At 33.4% G+C, this 12,352-nt stretch overlaps 1 long non-coding RNA gene and 1 pseudogene across 9 annotated transcripts; one reads left to right on the top strand and one right to left on the bottom strand.

Moving 5' to 3' along the window:
* Positions 1–448: 448 nt before the first annotated feature.
* LOC146907393 (zinc finger BED domain-containing protein RICESLEEPER 2-like) lies at positions 449–2,831 on the top strand (annotated as a pseudogene).
* A 1,317-nt stretch (positions 2,832–4,148) lies between these two features.
* On the bottom strand, positions 4,149–10,756 carry LOC146907392 (uncharacterized). 9 transcript variants are annotated; one of them, XR_015018983.1, is made up of 8 exons: positions 10,489–10,756; positions 10,039–10,116; positions 8,462–8,545; positions 6,691–7,385; positions 6,510–6,617; positions 6,303–6,417; positions 5,896–6,213; positions 5,086–5,718 (listed from the first exon to the last, which is right to left on the bottom strand). It is a non-coding gene; the product is annotated as an uncharacterized LOC146907392 (long non-coding RNA). The 9 variants fall into 9 exon arrangements; XR_015018976.1 differs by adding an exon at positions 4,149–4,415 and having other exon boundaries at positions 5,651–5,718; positions 6,303–7,385; XR_015018979.1 differs by having other exon boundaries at positions 5,086–5,535; positions 5,651–5,718; positions 6,303–7,385.
* Between the last annotated feature and the right edge of the window lie 1,596 nt (positions 10,757–12,352).

The raw sequence follows: 12,352 nt of genomic DNA, 5'->3' as shown, positions 1-12,352 counted from the left end.
TTCAATTTAAAGATTGTGTGTACCTTTTCAAGACATCACTCATTGTATTGAACCTTGAATTGTTGAAATGGGACATCTTGAGAAGAAACTTTTATTTATTTGATATGGTTAATATTTACTAGCTAATTGATATTTCTTATAATTTATATGTAATTCTTGATGTAATTCCATTTTGCTACATGTCCTATTGTTTCTTAGTGTGTGCTTGACTGTGGTGGATGTCACCATGCTTAAGTTGTGTACTTGCAGACTTGTGGTGAAGTGTTTTTTAAATTTCGTATATCATAAGATTTAAGAACTAACTTAATCAAACTAAGAAAAAGTTTCTTTTCGAATGAGTTATGAGCATACCAAATATATCGAAACTGTGTGTCAGTGTGAATCGAATATATTGGAACTAATTGGGTTTATGTCCTAATTTCTAAGGTAAAACAGAAACACTGTCAATATGGACGATTATGATGATGTTATTAGCCTCCGAGACAGCGAACATATGGTTTCTATCCATCCACTTGCTGTCTCGCCACCGCTCGCACTAAACCGCGTAGGAATCGGTCCGATGCTTGGAATCATTTTACAATAGAGTCAGAAACAACAAAGAAAGCTAAATGCAATATTATTGTGGCTCCTTGATCAAGTATGATAGAGAACAAGCGCGATTCGAGCTCATTTTACAAGATGCAAGGATAAATCAAAGAAAGATGTTAACAAGAGGCAAAAATCAATTTCATCCTCGGCGGAAAATGTGGAGGAACACATTTGTACTTCTCCTTCAATCCCCATGTTTGACCAAGAGGCAATCCAAAATGTAGTGGTTCAGATGTTCATAGCTATGGATATTCCTATTGAACGCGTGGAGCGTGCAGCTTTTCACAATTTTATGAGTGTTGTGCTACCAGGATTCGAAGTCCCCTCATGTTTTGAATTAGCTCAAGATGTTTTGAGGCTATGGGGTAGTGAAAAAACGAGGTTGAAAAAGTTTCTTTCTCAACACTGTCGAAGTGTCTGCCTCACCATTGACACATGGACTTCGTTCGAAAACTTTTGTTACATGTGTTTGGCAGCCCACTTCATTGACAATGATTGGAAGATGCACAAGAAAGTTTTAAATTTTTGTCAAGTCACCAGCCATTCACAAGAGGTTATAGCTAAGATTGTGAAGCAGTGCTTGAATGGATGGGGGCCTAACTGCATGCTTGGTTTGATGGTCGACAATGTCTCATTTAATGATGCTGAGTTTCTATATCTGAAAGACAAGCTTGTGTCTCGCAATAGTTTAGTTATGAATGGAGACTACATTCATATGCGTTGTTGTGCATATTTGTTGAAGGAAAATGCTTTGTTTTACTATAGAAATCGTTGCACGAGAAACGACGAACGTTTTACTACCCTTGGATGTTAAATATTTCCATTAACTAATTAAATTCTCTCTCCCATGTTTTCCTTTCCACCCCTTGATTTCCGCAATTACCGGTCGTTGGCTTTCGTCTCGCATTAAATAGCACGTCTGTTTGTTGAATCTGATTGCGAAAGAAAGTTTAGAAGAGATTGATGTTTTCTATTGCGAGAATTCGTTCTGCTGTGTGGTACACAAGATCTTCTCCTTGGAGATTTTCTAGATTTATGGCTTGTGTTGAGCAGCAAAACATTGAATATAAAGGTCGGAGAATGTTAATGAGTTTTCTTGGGGCATTGGTTAAAGTGTTAAAATTAGAAATTTTGTATAAAAAAGTTGTAATTATTACTAAAACAAAAGTAAAAACTTACATTTCCAAGACAAAGATTCATTAACCATTGCCCTTAGGGTACTGGTTAGCAAAGACCCATAAAGGTTTTGTTTGTCTAGATTTTGAAACAAGATGGGACTTGACAAATTTAAAGTTAGAGGATGCATTGAAACATCATAAGACACGGTGAGTTTAGTTTGCACCACTAATAAGATTTGTCCAACTTAGACCATTTTTTTCCACCTTTAGATTAAATCACCCACCAAATCTTATTATGCATCATCCACACCAAATTTGACAATAAACTTAATGTTGTTTCCTCTTTCTCAATTCCACTTTCTTTGATTTTATGGCGGTGCTTATTTATGCAATTAGGATTTTGCTTACTAAACCCATGTAATCTATATGTGCTCTAAATTTTGTGGTTGTGATGTTGGTTACATTTTGATACGAGTAAGGATATGGGCTGCAATGAAGTGAAATTTGAGATTGAGTCCAATGAATTAGGGAGACCCAAAAGGATCATCCTACACCTAAGAAGTGGAATGATTATTCCATTTAGTAGTGACTCATTGGTTCCAGAAGATTGATGACTCACTAGTTTGTTAGGAAGGATCTAGAATAATTTTGCCTATATAATATCTTGTATTTTCACTATTACAATCATGAATGAAATTAAGTATATTTCTCTTCTCTATAATTCTTAGGAGGTTCTCATTCTCTGTCCTATAACAGAGGAATAATCTTTTACTTATCATTTGGTGCTCTCGTTTTTTAACACGTCCCATGACAAACCCAATTCATTCACCCTACACTACTCCATCTCACGTTTTCCCTTCATCACCATCACCACACCCTTTCCATATCACTGTTTCTGCAACTCTAATCGACAAGCTTGATGCACTTGTGCAACAAATGGCCTAGTTCCAAGCCATTTGCGCCACCTCCATGGCGACTATGTTCACTCGCTTGGAATGTTTGGAACGTCGCTACAGGATCGTGACAGAACCTCTCGTTTCACAACCATTGAGTGTTTCTGATGTCATTCCTCCAATCCACCCTCAACCGAAACCCATTGTGCAGTTAGCACCACCACCCTCATAATCGAAATTGCAACTCACCTTAAAATATCCATGAACATCAACAACTCGGTGGGACAAGGAAGTCACGCAGCTGCACCTCTCACTCTGTGTCAGCCCCACCACCACATTCTCGACATCCATCTCCGACGCCATCCCCAACGCTGGAGCCGCCACCAATAACAACTGCTAAGGTAATCGATCAATCTTCACTCTCATTTTTAGTGTCGTCGGCCTCACTGGAACCACCAGATGCGGTCTCATCTTCTCCTTCTAGACCACTAGCTCGTAAACCATTTGAATCAGATGATTGTGTTACTGACGGACTAACAATAGAGAAAGAGGAATCTGTTACTGACATTACTGAAGCAATGGGCGATGTCATTCCGTCTTCGTACTTCCGGTAACACATTTGGTTCATGTATCCACACTTTCATTCTCCATTTGATGAGTTTGAGGGTTTTCTTAAATTGCAAGCACCCCACACATAGTACCTTCCAGAATTGTTTGATCAATTTCACAATGTAGGGCACATAATTTTTTCCATGTAGATGACAAAAGAATCACTTTTGGCGATGTGTTGGGGTTGGATGCTTATCCTCTCTCTACAAAATTATTGATTCTTACAAAGACCAATGGAAGAGGAAAAAAGATTCCTAATTGGATTAATTTTGATGACCATATGAATTTTTCTATCCTTGATGTGGCTTCAACGATCTATATATCCTTTCACATATGGAGTTTGGCATCTCAAGTGTATGGTTTGGTCTTTCATAGACCACAATGGCTATGTGAGATGGTTCAAAACTCACCGTCTTTGATTTATTTGATAAATTTATGTGCAATATTGGTTGTGAGTACTCTACACAACACATGTTTGCTGTAATGGCCACTACAACATTTTCGGTCTAAAACTACGGATGAAAACCGTAGCCTTAGTTGATAAAAGCGTTGCGTTGGCTATCGGCAATGTTTTTCTCTCCGTGATAGTCTAAGGCGTTGCTTTTTCCTTTGAGAACTCTTTTGTTGCATACAGGATAATACAACATATTAAAACCGTTGTCTAAAATTACTTAAAAAAAGTAACAAACCGTTGCCTATGCTATTAAAAGAGCAGCTAAGAATAGTTTTTTTTTAGAAGGAAGCAGCTGAAAATAGTTGCCACTGATTTTAGAGAACAACATAAAAAGTATACATTTTCATTATTATATATCTAACCCGCTCATTCACAGTATTTAACCCACTCATTCGCAGATCAAGAAATTAACTTGATTCAAAATGTGAGAATAGATAACTCGAAGTTCAAGAAAGCAGAGATCATTTATAATCTCATAACCAAATATAGAAAGTGGCAAATATCCTTTTTTTTTCTTTTTTTTCTTTTTGAACAAACAAAATCTATCAAAGCAATACACAAGTCTCAAACAATTGTATGTGATTAAAACAACAGACCAAACACCACTACACCAACACACAAATCCACTGTTAAAAAAAATGATTAGACCCCTACAAAACAAAAGGGATTTCATCCAAACTCACAAGACATACATAACCACAACAAATAACAAAAACCAAGAAAACCAATCTCCATCACCCTCAAACAGATTGCCTGCAAAAGAGATGTACTACACAGCTGTTACCACATGCAAAATACCACTAAAAAATCTGCATAAGTACCACATAGGAAAGACGATAGCAAGAATTGAACCAGAGACAAACACCCCTCTGCACAACAGAGAACTGAAGCATAATTGACAGAACAAAGTATAAACCGTATAGAGATTATATAATCAACTACCTATCAAATTTTTGCTACGACTGAACCACTTCAAAGCAACAAAAAAAAACACACACACACACACATTTGCTACAAACATCTAGCGATACAAGCCTAAACCGACCCTCGCCTGCCACTCGAACACCAAAAGACTTCTAATCTCGCCTCCAACAAGAACTGATACACCGATCAGCACTTGAAGGACCTATTTTCATTTGATTCAACCTTAGCAAAAAACACACCTCTACAACACCACAAACTTTTACGTAAAGGTTTAAAAGTAATAAATAAGTAATCTACACCAAAAACTTCTACATAAAGGTTTAAGCCATGCATACTAACTAAGTCAAGTGTTTGGTAACATGAATGCCACCATATATTATACATATTCGTTATTTCTTTTATTACCATTCAAAAACCATTTTGATTTTAGGCACCAACTCCTAATACATATACTTAAACTAATATTATCTCCAACTGACCAAACTATAGTACAAAACTAGTTAAAGTATAAGGACTAGCTCACTATTTATTGGATAAAGTATAAGGACATGCTCAATAAAATTCTGAATCACGTGGAATTACTAAACTTATTAGTTTACCCCAAAATCATTTTTTAGCCTTACAAAATGATACACATTCAAATTTAAAACTAAACACTTTCAATCTACAATCACAAGTTTAACATAATCATAATTCTGAATTGCCAACATCATTATAAAGTACAAAAGCCACATATTTTATGCCTATAAGGTTTGCATAATTTGTTTTTAATTTTAACAAGTTGATGAGACTACAAATAGACATGTTCAAAACCATGGAATTCTAAAATACTACTTATTGCAAGAGGAAAATGTCATCCGACATTGTCATATCATCCCTATAGTAGCCCACATTTCCAAGCTTAATAACCTCCATGAACTGTGTTACTAAATACCACAAGTGTGTTAATCTACAAGCCAAAGGTAAAAACAAATGTGTTTGTTTTTATTTTGTAATAAAAAATGGTGATTACTAAATACTAGAAAACAATGAAGAGATTATGAAATGAGGAACCAATAACTTGCCTTTTCGTGGTTAATTGTATGAGTTAGCAGAAGAATAAGATGACCCCCAAAAACTTGCTCCAATTTCCCTGAAAAATCAAATGTGTTACTCAATCATCCATAATTAAACCAATAAAAAAAAATCAAATGTGTTACTCAATCATCCCTGACAAAATTGATCTGAGAGAAGATGTGTGTGCGGTGCATATGGGGGAGAGTGATTGCGACGAAGATTTTGATTTGAGAGTCATAAAAAGAGGGATTACCTTCCTTCTTCAACTGAGGGCGTGTGAAATTAATCTTATATAACTAAGACAAAAAATTGCGAGGGGGTAAGCCTTTGTTTAGTCATATCTTGTCATTTGCGAGGGATATTGACAAGGCTTAGTAGGCTTGCTCCTGGGAGAAGCAAAAAGGTGTTTTGGCAGGGGTTTAATAGGACCTTGCTCCAAGAAAAATGGCCAGGGGTTTCTGCCCCTGGGAAAAATCCCTGTGAAAAATTTATAGTGAATTGTGTACACTTAACCAAGTTTCCATCTTCAAGTTTTCATCTTCAAGTCTGCATATTACCTTCTAATCTTAACCTACAAGAAATAAAAAGAATCATCTAATGATAGAGTTAATCAAGAAGATAAAATAAAGGCAATTTACATGATGAATGAGAGAAACTAACCAACAGGAAAATGAATAATCCAATTTCTCTAGGAAGCACCATGATGAGAACAACTTATTCCTTAGATTACTAAGCCTAATGTGCGCTACGTCGGGATGTCTGACCTATTTTCATCCTTATAAACAGAAGTGACATCTTATTTGCTAGGAACAAAGTAGAACTTGATATACAATAAGCTTTGAATTCTCAGTGCAATTGCTGACCTACCATAAATACAACATTGGAGATGGAACCAATTTCACTTTTGAATGTCGTCGTGCAAAAACAGCCTGCTTGACTATTTTTGTGGCAGTAATATGTCTCTTGAGACCCGTTCTGCAAAATTACATTTAATGAATAACATGCAGCAAAAGTAAAGACGGTGTAGCCACTGTATCGAACATCTAACCAGCTGAGCTCCAGCTCCCAGAAAACAAGGTTCAACTCTTTGTTGAGGCCACTTGTGTAGGATCATACTCGACCAGAGCTATTTCTAGACTTGGATCCTGGTAGTAAGTGCCCTTGGATGAAGTCCTTCTCTCTTTCTTTTCCTCCCGCAACCGCTCATAACTAGCGGCTCTAGTGACCAGGTTAAACAGATCGGTGAATTCTTTCCCTTCAAACTTCTCTCCCATATTGAAGTTCATAATAGACAGAAAAAAGGCTTGCCTTCCTTTATAGCAAAATTGACAATTCATGGCACATCCAACTTGACTGGAAACACCCACACACAATAGTCCTGCTTGTATCAGAGGGTATGACAAATGTTTCAATGACCAGCCCATCATCCAATGTGAATAAAATCTGCAATATCTTGTGAGTTTAAACAGTCGACAAGAACACTCTCCATAAATGAAACTAAATACAAGCAAGCAATGTGTAATCAAGTAGCTAAAATTCTAAATATCATCAAGTAACCTCCACGGCTGAATGTATGACTAGATGGACTAAAAGATGCAAAACATGTAATAAGAACTAAAAACAAAATAGAGAAGGATAATTTCAATCTTCCTAGTTCCATCAGATGCCGCGTGAATTTCTTTCATAGAAAGTGCCTTGAAATCTGCATTTTCACTCAACATCTTCTTAAATATTTGTTCAAACCTATATCAGGTGATAGAAAGAATAAATAAAATTATTAGAAGTTAGGCTTAAATGCAATTTTGATCTCCCTATTTTTGAATTTGTTAACTTTTGATACCCATTTTCTAAAACTGGATTTTCGATCCCCCCATTTAAAAAGTCAATGAAAAATTCTAGTCCCCCTCCTATTTGAATAATGTGGCGTGCTCGTTAATAACATGACTCTACGTGGCATTGCTTACATGGTCAATCAAATTAGGTGTCAAATCCATGTCATTTAAATTAAAATATGATCATAAAATTATATAATTAGAATTTAAAAAAAGAATCTGAAAATAAAATGTTTATACTATTCAAGAACCCTAATTTATAAAATCTCTAAATTGATTTTCAATCGCCCCTAAATCTCAAAATAATATGCACGTTCACCTATTTCATCCCCAAATTGATTATCCAAGAGATGGAGTTCCAATTGTGGCAAAGTTCATCCTTCCTTCAATTTTCTTCTTTGATTTTGCATGTATATATCACGATTTCGTCTACACATCCAATAACTTGTGCGTGTTAATTGTTTAAGTGCGCTTCAACCTTTATCTTTGTTGTAGCAATATTAAATGGTTGTGATGATTAATTTCAAGCACATGGATGGTGATACGATCCTGTGAAAAATTGTATTGGGGGTGATTAATTTATTCAACATGCCAATACTGTATTATGGAAGAAGGAGGGCGACAGTGACTCGTGAAGGGGATGGGAAGAAGAAGAAAACTAATTAATTTCATATTTAGGGGCACATTAAGAATCAACTTGGGGATTTTACAAATTAAGGTTCTTGAATAGTAAATAAATTTTATTTTCAGATTTTTTTTAAATTCTAATTATATAATCATATGATTATATTTTAATTTAAATGACATGGATTTGACACCTCATTTGATTGATCATGTAAGCAATGCCACGTAGGATCCATGTGATTAATGAAGGGTATGAAGAACTAGTATATTAACATTACTGTTAGATTAAACACTACTAGATACTGGCATTACAAAAGCAATAGTTTTTGCCCAATCTTGAATACATGAAGGGGAAGTAATCACCTTCTAACTCTTCAGTATTATCAATTATGCGCCCAAATATTGTTTCCATACATTCGCTTCCATAACATCATGGCCTGCCCTGGCCTGTATCCAAGTGATTGAAACCATTTATGTATCGATTGACCACAACATTAAGAGTCAACAAGCAAAAATTAATATGCACAACTCTATATTCTATTATGTTCATGGCATATTCAACATAAGTATCCAAGTGATTGAAACCATTTATGTATCGATTGACCACAACATTAAGAGAACATTAAGAGTCAACAAGCAAAAATTAATATGCACAACTCTATATTCTATAATGTTCATGGCATATTCAACATAAGTATCCAAGTGATTGAAACCATTTATGTATCGATTGACCACAACATTAAGAGTCAACAAGCAAAAATTAATATGCACAACTCTATATTCTATAATGTTCATGGCATATTCAACATAAAACCGACAAAAGAATCAACAAAAACTAAAATTCTAAAAATGAAATTAAATGGGTTCAAATCCTCAAGACTTCTTTAGCAAATAATAAACTTATAACGATCACATTTTACTAACATGTAAAAGTATACAATACTTTCTTTGTTTCCCATGCCATCTTTCACGCACAACACAAACTCAAAAACCAACTCATTCAAAGATCTTAAGCACATTTATGCTATGTTTGGATCTGGAGAAAGATAATGGAAAGAAAGAAGTAGGAAAGATTGTGTGTGGAAAGATTGGTTTTCCACCCTTTGGCAACACTAAAAAAAGGAAGAGGAAAGAAAGTTTGGGGTGGGACCCATGCCCAAAATCTTTCCATGCTGCTTTGGACGGAAAGGATGAAGAAACACCAACTTTTTAAGAAAAAGTCAAAAATACCCTTGCAATAACTATTAATATTACCATGATGAACAAGCATCCATAACAAATGTTATTTTTCGAAACATGCTTTGCAATTTTTAATTTCAGCGTGATATTTTGAAACAAAAAAAATCATTAACAAAAAATTTGTCAAAAGTTAAGTAAATTAAAATTTATTAATAAAATATATTTAAATGTGTAGATAGCATAATCAATTTAAAATAAACATATTTATCTAAAACCTTTTAAGGTTATAATTGTCATTTTGCAAATATACATATCTTTCTTTCCTCTCACAATCTAATCACTTTCTTTTATACCAAACAACTAAAAAAATCATCTCATTTTCTTCTATCTATCTTTCCTTTTGCTATCAATCCTTTCTCTTTCTTTCCTTAAACTTTCTTCTCCATACCAAACATATTAAGGACCGCCCAACCAAATGATGAATTTCTACAAACATGAATTAGGTATCAAACCGAAAACAACATGTTTAAGGGATCAAGACACTTAACGCCAAGAACGTATGATACATACCATACAAATTACCGTAAGAAAAATTTATTACACTCAATTTAGAGACTATTATTTATCTTCTAATTACTTCTAATAAGATATACTAATGATATATATATCTAGCCATTGAATATTTCAACTTTTCTAGAGTAACCAAACTAATCAAATGCACCAACACGAGAAACTTAATAAACACGATAGAGTGAACAAACCTGATTCACGAGAGATGCTGAGAATCGATCCAAATGTTAAGGGAAGAATCCACAGAGAAATCTGAAGCGCAAGAGATTCTACGAGAAAGTTCAACGTCAGTACAAAATTCTCATTTTCATTCAGTCAAACTTAAATATCACAATTCTTATTCTCATTTCATATCATGTTCTACTAATCAACAAAAAGAGCAGAAAAAGGAAAAAATAATTCAATTGCATCAAATCACATCAACTCAAAATCAAATCAGAACCAACTTAACCTAGAAAATGGCAATTGCATCAAATTAGAATCATCTTGACCTAGAAACTTACAATTGCTTAAGAAAAGTTAAGAATCAACTTAAAATAAAATCATAAATATCAATTGCATCAAATCATAATAAAACTAGAAATATCAAAGTTATGAATCAGATTTAGTATCAAATCAGCTTAATTTAAACATCAAAATACCTCATCAAATCAAAATTCTACCTCAGGGTTAAGAATTAACCCAAAAAAATCCAAATCCTAACCCATTATGATTGGAATGGAATGAGATTGCGATGGAGAATTTGATCAGAACGATTTCGATGAAGGGATTGTGAAGAAGAGTGATTGTGATGAAGATGTGAGAGTGATTCCAATGAAACTGATTAAGTGATTTTTATGAAGTGAATAAATTTTGATGAAGGGATTATGATCAAGTGATTTTGAGAGAGATGTGAAATGAAAAACAGAGTTCTACAAATCTATAAAGTAAGCATAAAGAATTAAAAGTAAAACTAAAATAAATAAATAAATAAATAGTACTCCCTCGGGTGCTATTTACCAGAGAAAGTTGACTTTTTAGATACATTGAATAATTTATGTATCTAGTCAAGAACCTAAACCAAATACGTAAATTATTTAATGTATCTAAAAAGTAAATTGTTTCTTGTAAATAGGACCGGAGGGAGTATTTAAAAAAAAAACTTTTTTTTGGTGGTGAAATAAAATTGTTGTTTAATATTTATTGAAAACAATATATCAGAAGATAGAAATAATAAATAAAACTAGACTTTTCGCACGGGTCTTCTCAACTATAATAGAGACCAATAAATAATCTTTAACCCGTAAGATTATGGGTCGATCAATAAACGCAAATTAGATTATTAGAGATACAATATTACAATCAAATGATAATAAAAAAAATTATAAAGAAAAAGATAAAAAGAATACAAAATTATATTGTTGCACGAGTCAATTTTATTTATTACTTTTATAGTTAAATATCAAAAATTAATGCAATTTGTGATTCATAACAAATTATTTAGGGTAGCCAAGTTTGCATGGAAATTAAGGTATTCTGTTTGTAAATGTATTAAATAAGTGTACAAAAACAATAGGTTAAGTTGCTGCAGACCTAATAAAATTAATAAATAATAAGGATAAGGATTAATATATCTATTAAATTAAAAAAAATCTACAGAAACAATAGGTTAAGTTGCTGCAAACCTAATAAAATTAATAAATAATATGGATAAGGATTAAGATATCTATTAAATTTTTGCTTTGAAAAATATTCACGGTTATTAGAGAGAGAAATGAAAAACATATATGATGCAAATTTAGAGCCAAAATTTTAGGATAGAGTTGTTGCAAACCTAATAAGGGATTAGTGGAGGGAAAAAATTAGGTTAAGTTGCTGCAGACTTAACAAAATTAATAAATAAGGATTATTAGAAGTTAAGCTTAAATGCAATTTTGATCCCCCTATAGTTAAATTCAAATTAACACCACTTTGGACCCAATTTCAGTTGTTCCAAAAACATATCCATGCTTGAAAGCAGTGGAAGAAACAAACAAAAATATAAGACTTTTTTCAACGTTTGCAAATACATAAACTAAAATGAAGAAATGGATTTGATGTATTATTATGTTTTTCTATCTTCTTCCAAACTGAATCATTGAATTGAAGAAAAGGAAAAAAAATAACAGAGAGAAACATGGAAATAAGAGTAACAATGGAATGAATGGGGATGGAACATGATAACGATGAAGAAATTTTCACTGAACATTGAAGTAACAATGGAATGAATGAATGTTATTCTTACATTACGAAAAACATAAGAGATTAGAGAGAGTGTGGTTTGGTTTTCCATAATTAATAATTAATAATTAATTGTTGTTTTGAAAAAAAAAAAATGCATCCAAAGATCTAAAATAGATGAAGTTGATAGATTGAATTTGGTGTGGATGGAACATGATAAAATATGGTGAGATGATTTAATCTAAGGTGGAAAAAATTGGTCTAAGTTGGACCAATCTAAATGGTGGTGCAAATCTACTTCCTCTT

This window comes from Medicago sativa, chromosome 7 (genome assembly GCF_051527215.1).
Source record: "Medicago sativa cultivar Bolivia chromosome 7, Bolivia_mono, whole genome shotgun sequence".
In the NCBI taxonomy this organism is placed as follows: Eukaryota; Viridiplantae; Streptophyta; class Magnoliopsida; order Fabales; family Fabaceae; genus Medicago; species Medicago sativa.
This window is presented reverse-complemented; position numbering and strand designations above follow the sequence as displayed.